The 10385-nt window shown below is 46.8% G+C and overlaps 1 pseudogene; it reads right to left on the reverse strand.

Annotated features, from left to right (window-relative positions):
- Window positions 1-8092: 8092 nt before the first annotated feature.
- Window positions 8093-8209, reverse strand: LOC136662778 (5S ribosomal RNA; annotated as a pseudogene).
- Window positions 8210-10385: the final 2176 nt, after the last annotated feature.

Raw genomic sequence — 10385 nt, forward strand, 5'->3', positions numbered from 1 at the left:
GAAGGAGGAAAAAAAAAAAAACAGAAAAGAAGCTAGTGTAGCAGTCAGGCATGCAACTGGCTAAGGAGGTCTTGAGCACATGGTGGAATCCAACAGAGGTGGCCAAGAACAGACCCCTTGCCCATCTGTCCCAGCCTGCTAAATTAGGTGACCAGTTCATATAGACATAGAATCATCCCTAGCATGTATGCACTGCTGAAACAGAGACGCCTGCGTTGGCTCGGTCATGTCGTGAGAATGGATGATGGCCGGATCCCAAAGGATCTCCTCTATGGTGAACTCGTGCAAGGAAAGTGCCGCATGGCCTTTCCCAGTCTGAAGAGACACTTGGCCAACAGTCTGAGGCAAAGAGGCAAAGAAGGAAGGCCCATAGCCAGGGAGACAGACCAGGGACAGACTGCACTTGCTCCCGGTGTGGAAGGGACTGTCACTCCCGAATCAGCCTTTTTAGCCACACTAGGCGCTGTTTCAGAACCACCTTTCAGAGCGCGATACCATAGTCTTTCAAGACTGAAGGTTGCCAACATGAGAATCATAGAGTTGGAAGGGGCACACAAGGTCATCTAGTCCAATCTCCTGCCTATCGCAGGAAATCCTCCTAGAGAAGGGCTTTCCAAACCCCAGTTCACAGGTTGGATCTGGGGCTTGGGGAAAGCCCTCAACACTGTGAGTGGAGCTTACCGTTCCACCTCTGCGCCACATGTAGTCCAAGTAGATCTGGGCACAGGAACGCTTTGGGCAGTCGTGTCTGCCCAGACATCCTGTTGCACAGCCTTCTGGGACGCCGGGCCACGGACGTGACTGCCCAGAGCATCCCTGTGCCCACATCTATTCATACAACACGCAGCGCGGAGATGGAACAATAAGCTCCGATCTGAGCGGGGACTGGTTTTCCCCATGGTCAGCAACTGTGAGTCTGAAGTTCTCCAGTGGGGAAGAATTCCCCATCTCCCTTGGCAATCTGTTCCACTGCCGAATTGCCCCGATTGTCAAGAATTTGTTGCTGATGTCCAACCAGACAAGCCAGCCCTGCCTTCATACCTTATTTAGGTTTCCAACTGCCTCAAAATTCTTCCTTTTTTCTGCAGCCTGAGCAAAATCTTACAACATCTTCCCTATATCTCCACCCTATGCTTCAAGAGAAACACTCTTTGACTGTTCTGTTGGGTTGTGTTTTTTTTGTTTCTTTTCTTCCTTTAGATAACAAAATCCAAGTCCCTAGTCATTGTAATTATTAGCATACTCCTGGAGAAAAAAAAATTCAGAAGAAAAAAAGGATTGCGGCAGTCTGGATAAAAGGGTTTGCTGCAGAAATTTGCACAGTGGGTATCCAATTTTTCTTTAAATAAAAGGTACTCAGAACTGCGAGGGGTTTAAAATAAGGGAACAAACACGGCTTTGAGACGCAGCAGGGTGATTTGCAGTGGTCAGGAGCTGAATGATCTGGATAATTAGTCTTGGTTCGCAAATTGGAACAAATTATAATGTAGCGTCAAGGTTGTATAACATACTGACAGATAAAGAAACCATGTGTGTCTTTGTGTGTCTTTGTGTGTGTGTCTATTGAAGGGAATCAGGAGAATGTGTTTATGTGTCGGGGGCAAAAAAACGAAACAATTGGATTTGAGTCAATCAGGAAACTTCTTCAAGAGTTGGAAGTTCAGTGCCGGTACAAGAAGTGATCGTGTCATCCGGGCAAGTGCTGCGATTGGTCCCAGAACGCACTCTACGGTTGCGCATTCATTCCCGGCGTTGCCTGTTTGCTAAGACGGAGTTTATACGCGGTGCATTTTTTGTTGCGTTCTGTTAGTAGGATGCCTGACACCTTCTTTGTTGGAGGGAGAAGATGGGATACTAAAAGTTTAAATAAATAAATAAATAAATAAATGTGTTCATCACAAAAAAATTCCTCTTCCCAGGGACGGCATTTGCCTCTTTGGGCAAACATTGCTCCAGAAAGAGTAGGAGGGGGGAGAGAGGGGAAGTTATAGAACATGGTAGCAAGGTGACTGGCATGCTTTCGGTGGTCAGTGATTATCTAGACCAGGGGTGTCCAAAGTTTTTGGCAGGAGGGCCACATCGTCTCTCTGACACTGTGTCGGGGGCCGGGCAAAAAAAAAAATAAAAAAATTAATTTACATTTAAAATTTGAATAAATTTACATAAGTTTACATAAATGAATATATTAAAGATGAACTTCTATGAATGAATGAAGGTCTTGCGATAGCTCAAGGCCTATAAAAGGCCTTGCACAAAGCAAGGCTGGCCTTTCCTTTGCTGCCGCTACTGCATTACAGATGTGTAACAGCAAGCAATGGAGGGAGCCCTCATCCCACAGCTCACGGGAGAGGTCAAACAGTCACCCTCATGCTGAGAGCAGTTGCGTCGGGCCAGTGTGGGCTCCTAGAAATCTCCGGAGGGCCAGAGGCTCATTGGAGACTGGGGGCTCCCTGAGGGCTGCATTGAGAGGTCTTGAGGACTGCAAGTGGCCCCAGGGCCAGGGTTTGGGCACCCCTGATCTAGACCAGCAATTTTCAACCAGTGTGTGTTCACATAGGTGTGTCACAGGAATTTGGAGCACAGCGGTTAAAAATTACAGAAAAACTCTGCCAGGTTTTACTACTCTGTTTCTAGGGCAACTGTCTGTAGTAATGAGTGATCTGCCCCCCCTTCCTCCACCAGCTCCAGTGGAGGAAGAGGGACAGACAATGTATTACTACAGGCGGTTACCATAGAAAAAGAGCTGCAGAGCTGGAAAGAGTCTCCCAGAATAATAAGAGAGGAAGGCTATAGAGCAGTGATTTTCAATCTTTTTCATCTTATGGCACACCGACAAGGTACTAAAATTGTCAAGGTACACCATGCTGTTGGTGGGGGGCTCTCACCCCCAATGGCCCTACTAATAAATGACCCTTTCCCAAACTCCCATGGCATACCTGCAGACTGTTCGTGGTGCACCAGTGTGCCTTGGCACATTGGTTGAAAATGGCTGCCATAGAGTTTTGGGTCCCATAAACATATAAATGTTGAAAAATGCTGCTCTGTGGCCTTCCTCTCTTATTATTCTGGGAGACTGATCTCCCACTGATCTCCTTCCCAGTTCCATGTTACCTCTCTCTCTCTCTCTCTCTCTCTCTCTCTCTCTCTCTCTCTCTCTCTCTCTCAACATAGGCAGTAGGATGAAAAGAAGCAGCGGAGATGGGCAGGTAAACTGAGGCAGGTGTGCAATTAACATAAGAACAGCCCCACTGGATCAGGCCATAGGCTCATCTAGTCCAGCTTCCTGTATCTCACAGCGGCCCACCAAATGCCCCAGGGAGCACACCAGATACCAAGAGACCTCATCCTGGTGCCCTCCCTTGCATCAGGCATTCTGACATAGCCCATTTCTAAAATCAGGAGGCTGTGCATACACATCATGGCTTGTACCCCATAATGGATTTTTCCTCCAGAAACTTGTCCAATCCCCAATTTGCTGCCTGAGTTGACCTCTTCAGTCAGCCTCATGGATACACCAGCCCTATACATGTGTACCTCCCTAAAGACACTGGATTGAAACCCCATTGTATGTAGAGTTACATCAGGATTTTTTTTTGGGGGGGGGTAGGTAACAATGCACATATCACAGGGGTGCATTACTGATGTTGAGAGAGGGGGGAAATGCAGGTGAGCTTAAGGAACTGAAATCTGAAGCAAATAGAACATTCTCTAGTCTAGAATGAATGAATTCAATCAAGCAAGCAATTATTAATGAATTAATAATTATCAATTGATGAATTTAATAAATAAAACTTCCACAACAACAAAGGGACTGAATAGGTTAAAATCTCATCTCTATAATTGCCAAACCCAGCTATGGGTTCTGATAGCCCAGAATAGGAGAACCATGTTCAGGCTGGATGCCATGTGCATTTGAAGCCTGTCCCCTGTTCAGTTAGAGATGATTTTCCAAGGGATACGTTTTGTGCACACACATCAGAGAAAGGCAGTTGCGACGGATGCGTTTGGCGTGTCCACGAGCCTTTGTACCTTTTGGTGAATGTTATGAAATGTCATGAGACACTGTGTGAAGGTGGGGAAATGTCATTGGTATTCTGTACTCTCAAGGCAATCTCACACAAGATTGTTCATCATCTTTCTTTCCTTGCGCTCTTGCCAGTCTAAAGACAGAACTTGTAGACCGCAATTTACTATGGCTCTGTTCGGCATTCAGATACGGTAATTGTTTACAAGCAGCTCCCTTGCTCAACCGCCTCATCTTGGAAAAGCATCTCTTACTACCATGTGGGTTATGATCAACCCAATTTTCCAGAGCAACAGTCACAAACCATTTTCCAGGCAAGAATTGCCCTTATCAGGGCAGTCCAAGGCAATCTGTTGATTGCAATGGCTCCAATTCATTGGCCCTACCTGCCCCCCTTGCCATTTGGAGCCCTATGGAGCAGAAGGTGGGCAGGTCAATTTTGCGGCATTTGTTGTATCACTAGGGTGAGCGCTGTCACGTCCGCTTCAGCAAAGATGGTAGAAAACCGCCACTCCACCATGGGGGGGGCACGTAACCCCCTGCCACCACCTTGGCTTCACCACTGATCATGGGCAGCATCTCTCCCCAGGTTCAGTGTTTGTCACTGCCCTAAATGCTGCCAGACTTCTGACAGGGGCAGGGGCAAGACTTCTGACATGAAGACCTCATGCATTTGTCTTTGTAAGTCTGATTTTGAAACCAGGGCTTTTGTGGAAGCCAAGGATCCAGCGGGATAAGAAGCTTGGGAACTTCAGCTTCATTGCTGCATGACTTTCTGATGACTCTGCCCGCGACAACGGCTCGCACCCGGCAGCAATGGGATCCCTTTAATCCTCCGCCAAATGAAGCAGATAAGAAAACTGAAATGCTTCTTTAATGAAGAAAAATTCCCCCAAGTGGGATACACTTGGAAACTTAATTATGACAAAAAGTGTCACTTTTTGCTTGGTGCAATGATGATAATTTGGTATTAGGGGGCAGCTGAAACACACAGACATTTCAAGGAGGACTATTAAGGAGGACTATTAAGAAGGACTATTAAGGGTGGGCCGCTTTGAGATACAGGAAGCTGGACTAGATGGGCCTATGGCCTGATCCAGTGGGGCTGTTCTTATGTTCTTATGAAGCAACTAATCAATGAAACCTGCTTGGTGTTGCCGGAGTGGAGATGATAATGCAGACTTCTGGAGATTTGGACACATGGTCAGATTTTTCAGATTTTTCCTAGAGCTTTGCTCTGGTTCAGAGACAGGGTGCTGTACATTTCATCAGGGATGGGCCGCACCTCAGATGACCTGGACTCGAGTAGCAAATACATACGTCTTTTGCGACTCGTACAGGTTTGTGTCAAAAACTTGGGCACTGACTCAGGGGTTTTACTCTATAAGCGAAAAGTCTTGAACAGGTTTGAGTCAAGACCTGCTTTTGTGCGAGTTTGCAGCTCTGTTTATGGGTGTGTGTTTGCTTGCTTTTTTTTTTGCTACTTCTACAACTCGATTTGTTTCTTAAACAGTCTCAGACTCAAATCAAAATGACTTGAAAAATTGTTTTGGACAAGTCACAATGACCTCCCATTATGACTGGTGGGTGGCTCAAGCCAAGGCAGTCAGAGACTTAAGAATCAACTCAAGACTTGGAGCTGTGACTCCAGCACATCCCTGCATTTCATTAAGGGCGCAATCCTGAAAGTGCCCTGCTCCAGCCCCACCGGTGCTGTGAAAGTGCCATAAAGCACTTTCACGTCATTGGGAGAGAAAGGAAGGTGATTCACACTTGTGCACCAGAGGCCGACTTAGGACCTGTTCATCTGGGGCAAATAGTAAGTCCACACTGACCCCATATCATCCGATCCTGTATCTGCAGATTCAGTTATTCACAGATTGGAGCTGCACCCCCATGCACCCCCACACACACTTTCATTCATCCTCACATACCACCATGTGCCCCCCACACCCTCTCTGAAGGCAAGGGGAGTTCCACTGCTTCACCTCTGGAGGGGCTTCTAAGCTCAGCAGAGGCTGCAGATGTCCATCCACAGCCTCTGCTGGGCTCAGACTGTTCTTGGCAGCTCAAAACACATGACCTCTGGTTTCAAGGAGAGACAGGAAGTGATGTTTTTAAGGTCTTATAAGGTGTTTTAAGGCATTAGAGCTTCCCTGGGACTCCACAGACATCCACGGCCTCTGCTGAGCTCAGAAGCCCCTCTGGAGGGGAGAGGAACTGGGCATTGGCCCTTATCCACAGTTTCAGTCATCGACAAGGGGTTTCGGAACAGAACACCGGTGGATATGGGAGTTGCCTGTATAAGGAGAAAGCATTCCGATAATTTCCTCTTCGGTTCTGAGGATGAAATACTGTGTTAACATTTATTTGGCTGGGGAGGGGGGCAGGCTACCCTGAAAGCATACTGAGCATAGCACATTGGAAACCGATAGGTCACAGGAGGGAGGGTTGATTAACCATGAAAGAAAAGAACAAGATCTAATAGACTAATGTGCAGCTTGCCTCTCAATAATGTCAATACAACTCTTGGGAGGAAAAAAAAGGCATAAATAGATATTGGCATAAATAATGTAATAAATTATTGTTGTCATTGCTCCAGCTCTCTTGGTTCCCAGTTGCTTTCCAGGCACAATTCAAGGTGCTGGTTATTATGAAGGGTGGCACAAGTGTTCAAGCAGGGGTGCTCAAGAAGACAAACACCCCTGTTTGAAAGTTTGTGGATGGAACTGAATCAAGCACAGACCTGCTCACGAAGGGTCAGTCCTAGTGCACTCACCACTACTGACTCTGCCATCTCTCCATTCTCCTTCCTCCAAGGCAAAGTGCTCACCTTTGGAAGTGGGGGAGGAAAGGGCAATAGACACTTCCAGGACACTGGTGGGATCTTTCCTGGTGGGGGACTGGGACTCCTAGCTCCGGAATCACCAGAAGGAAACAGATGCTATGGGCTATGTCAGAATGCCAGATGCAAGGGAGGGCACCAGGATGCAGGTCTCTTGTTGTCTTGTGTGCTCGCTGGAGCATTTGGTGGGCCGCTGTGAGATCCAGGAAGCTGGACTAGATGGGCCTATGGCCTGATCCAGTGGGGCTGTTCTTATGTTCTTAAACTACAATTCCCAGGAGGCCTTGCAGGTCTCTTGTTATCTGGTGTGCTCCCTGGGGCATTTGCTGGGCCGCTGTGAGATACAGGAAGCTGGACTAGATGGGCCTAAGGCCTGATCCAGTGGAGCTGTCCTTATGCTATTGGGATTGTTTCCACTTGGGAGAGGTTCCTTCTGAGACTCTTCTCTAGGGCTGAAAATGACTACTTCCAAAAGGCTCAAGCTTTTGAGGCTTAACGCGTATTGGAGTCTGCTCCTCACAACGACTTGAGCCTTTGTAATCGTTCGCCTGGAATGTGTGCAAATGCTTGACCCCATTTTGATTGGAACGGTGCGGTTCTTCTGCATCCCTAGTTATTGCTCCCGAACAGTGACATCACTAGGGGCTACGGTTTGCATCAGGTGATGTGCACGGGGAGGAGGTGACACCACTACTAGCCCAAAAATTTTTTAAATCTTAGTATTTTCATATAATACCATTATGTCATATATCAGTCAATGTGTAATTTCATGCAGAATACAATGAAACAAACAGCGTTGAAATATCTCTGTTCTATTAAAAGTTACAGCCAGAAAACCCAGTGAAGGCGGGGCAACTGTGCATCTCCACACCCACTACTTGAGCATTGCCCTGCCCACTGCATGGGAGGAGGTCCATCATGGGAGGGGGTCCAGAAGCGCTGGCTTCCCAGTTCACATTGCAAATGCTCCCCCTGAACCAGACTCCTTTGCACGGCTTCACCAGTTCCATGTGTTGTGTTGTGTTGTGTTTTTCTGCCTCCCAACTCTGCTTGTGCATCAAACAAGCATCTCCTTGCCTTCGTTCCACCAGAGGACCTTCCCTCATTCTTTGTTTGGATTTGTGTAGCTAACGACAGACGTAAAACAACATGCAGGCAAAAAGGGGGCCCCACAACAGGGAAAGATTGGTTGGCAACCTTCAGTCTCGAAAGACTATGGTATAAGCCTACAGCACCCGGTATTCCCAGGCGGTCTCCCATCCAAGTACTAACCAGGCCTGACCCTGCTTAGCTTCCGAGATCAGACAAGATCGGGCATGTGCAGGGTAACGGTTGCTCAAAAGTAGAAGATAATACTGATTGGTACCCAAAGAATCCATGTGCGCAATGGAAACATACGGCGTGTGATCAACAGCTCGCCCAAATCAGGGAAGTCAAGGGAGTTTTCCCAGCTTCTAGACTTCATTAGCAGTTAAAGGGAGGAGGGAGAGCAAAGGGAAGGGAACTCAACCGCCAGCAGGTTAGAAGTTAATTAGGAGTGGTGCTAGGGGAGTTCTGGCTGCCACAGAAGCATACAGGAGAGCTGAAAGCTCTTTATTGCCACGATAAAAATGCTTGTGCCAGCTTGTTCCCTGGAAAAGGAAAACAAAGCTCAGGGTTATTTGTAAGCCGGGCTGCCACTGGTTGGGGCCTCCTGAGTACAGGGAATCTAAATGCATGTGGCAAGAGATAGTGGCCACCGTATTGGGGTCATTTTTACTTGTCAAACAATATTTTGGGCAGCCGAGGAGGAAGTGAGTGGTGAGGAAGCGAGTGGTGCTCCATCTTTCTTTCTCTCTTTCAAGGGCTGTTGTTCTGATCAAACCACGCGAGATCCAGAGTGAAGAATGACGTATCAGTGCCACGTGTTTGCCAGCTACAGGGACTAACAGTGCTCTGATTTTGTGCCACAGCATCTCGGCCCTTCCACTTTGCTTAGGAACGTCAGCTAGCATCTCCTGCTCTTCCTAAAGCATCATTTCATTGTTCTTAAACCACGTTTGGGTAATTAATTCGGGTCATCCCATCCCACACGGACTAGTGCAACGGTTCCCAAACTGTGGTTCTGGGACTCACCAGTGGGTTATCAACCAATTTGTGTTGGGTTGCCAAACTGGCAGGGTAGATTAGAGTATGTGCATCAAGGGTTGAACAAGCTACTACTCGAGGGGTAGCACTGCTGCCCAATCTCCATTACAGCCACACCTCTTGGCATTTATAAATCAGGTTGCAGCCTCTGGCACCTCTAAAAAGTTTGAGAACCACTGATAGTGCCTATTATGCCTGATCTTGGAAGCTAAGCAGGGTCAGGCCTGGTTAGTACTTGGCTGGGAGACCGCCTGGGAATACCGGGTGCTGTAGGCTTATACCATAGTCTTTCGAGACTGAAGCTTGCCAACCATTTTTTATATTCTTAACCTGAACTAAAATACTTTGTAACCTGGGAGTATGACTCTTTGAGTTCAACGGGGCTTTCTTCTGAGTAGACATACATGGGTTTACCCAATTGAACATAAAATCTCGGTTGCATTGAATGTGAGCTGGAATCAGAGTTGGTTCAATAGAAGTGACTGGATGTCACATCAAGGACTGAATGAGTCATGCTTTCTTTTACTAGTTTTTTGCTTGTATGTATACATAGAGTTGTTACATTGCATGGAATACACAGACAGAATATACATAAAGCTGCATCACAAGTACAGCAGTACAAGATTATTCTGCAAGAAATGCATTTGAACCAGTTCCAAAATGGGTCCAAGTATCAGAACCAGTAAGTGAAATTTTTTTAAGTAAGTGTCTGACTTAGAAGAGAACAACTACCCAATCCTAGGCATGTCTACTTAGAAGCCAACCTCAATGAGCTCAATAGGAACCAGAATAAAACCCATTTTCTTGCAGGGTCTACTCCCTGGTCACAATCAACATCAATGAAACCAAGTCAACTTCTGAGCAGTGTATTTAGAAAGGGGAGAAGTCAACATCGGCCCCAGGGACCACTCTTGTGTTCTCTCTTCCTCCCCGCACCAAGGAGCACCAGGCAAGGAGAGGGTCTGCAAGTCCCAGCACTGTGAACAAGCTGTAAATGGCTCCAGCTGTGTATAATTAACTGTAATACTGCGAAGTAAATGACTTTTATTGGCAAGCATGTCATAATTCATTAAAAGTCGTATTTACAGCCCTCTCACATGGAAGGAGCACTTGTGTAGTCTACAGTTTAATGAGTACTCATTTACACCTTGTTCCAATTATCCTGCTCCAGCCCCTTCTCCTTCCCCATGATGCCAGCAGATTATAATGGGAATGTAATTAGGACTGGCTTGCATCCTTTTCAGAAACAGCATTCCTCCATGCTGTTGAGAGCTTTCTGCATGGGCTTTATTGTTCTGAATGCAGATTTTTTTCCCCCCTTTCTCTTCCAAACAGTGCCTCCATCAACAATCATTAAACTGTTACCTCCCACCCCTGGAAAGGTTTTGA

This window comes from Tiliqua scincoides, chromosome 11, assembly GCF_035046505.1.
Source record: "Tiliqua scincoides isolate rTilSci1 chromosome 11, rTilSci1.hap2, whole genome shotgun sequence".
Lineage (NCBI taxonomy): Eukaryota > Metazoa > Chordata > Lepidosauria > Squamata > Scincidae > Tiliqua > Tiliqua scincoides.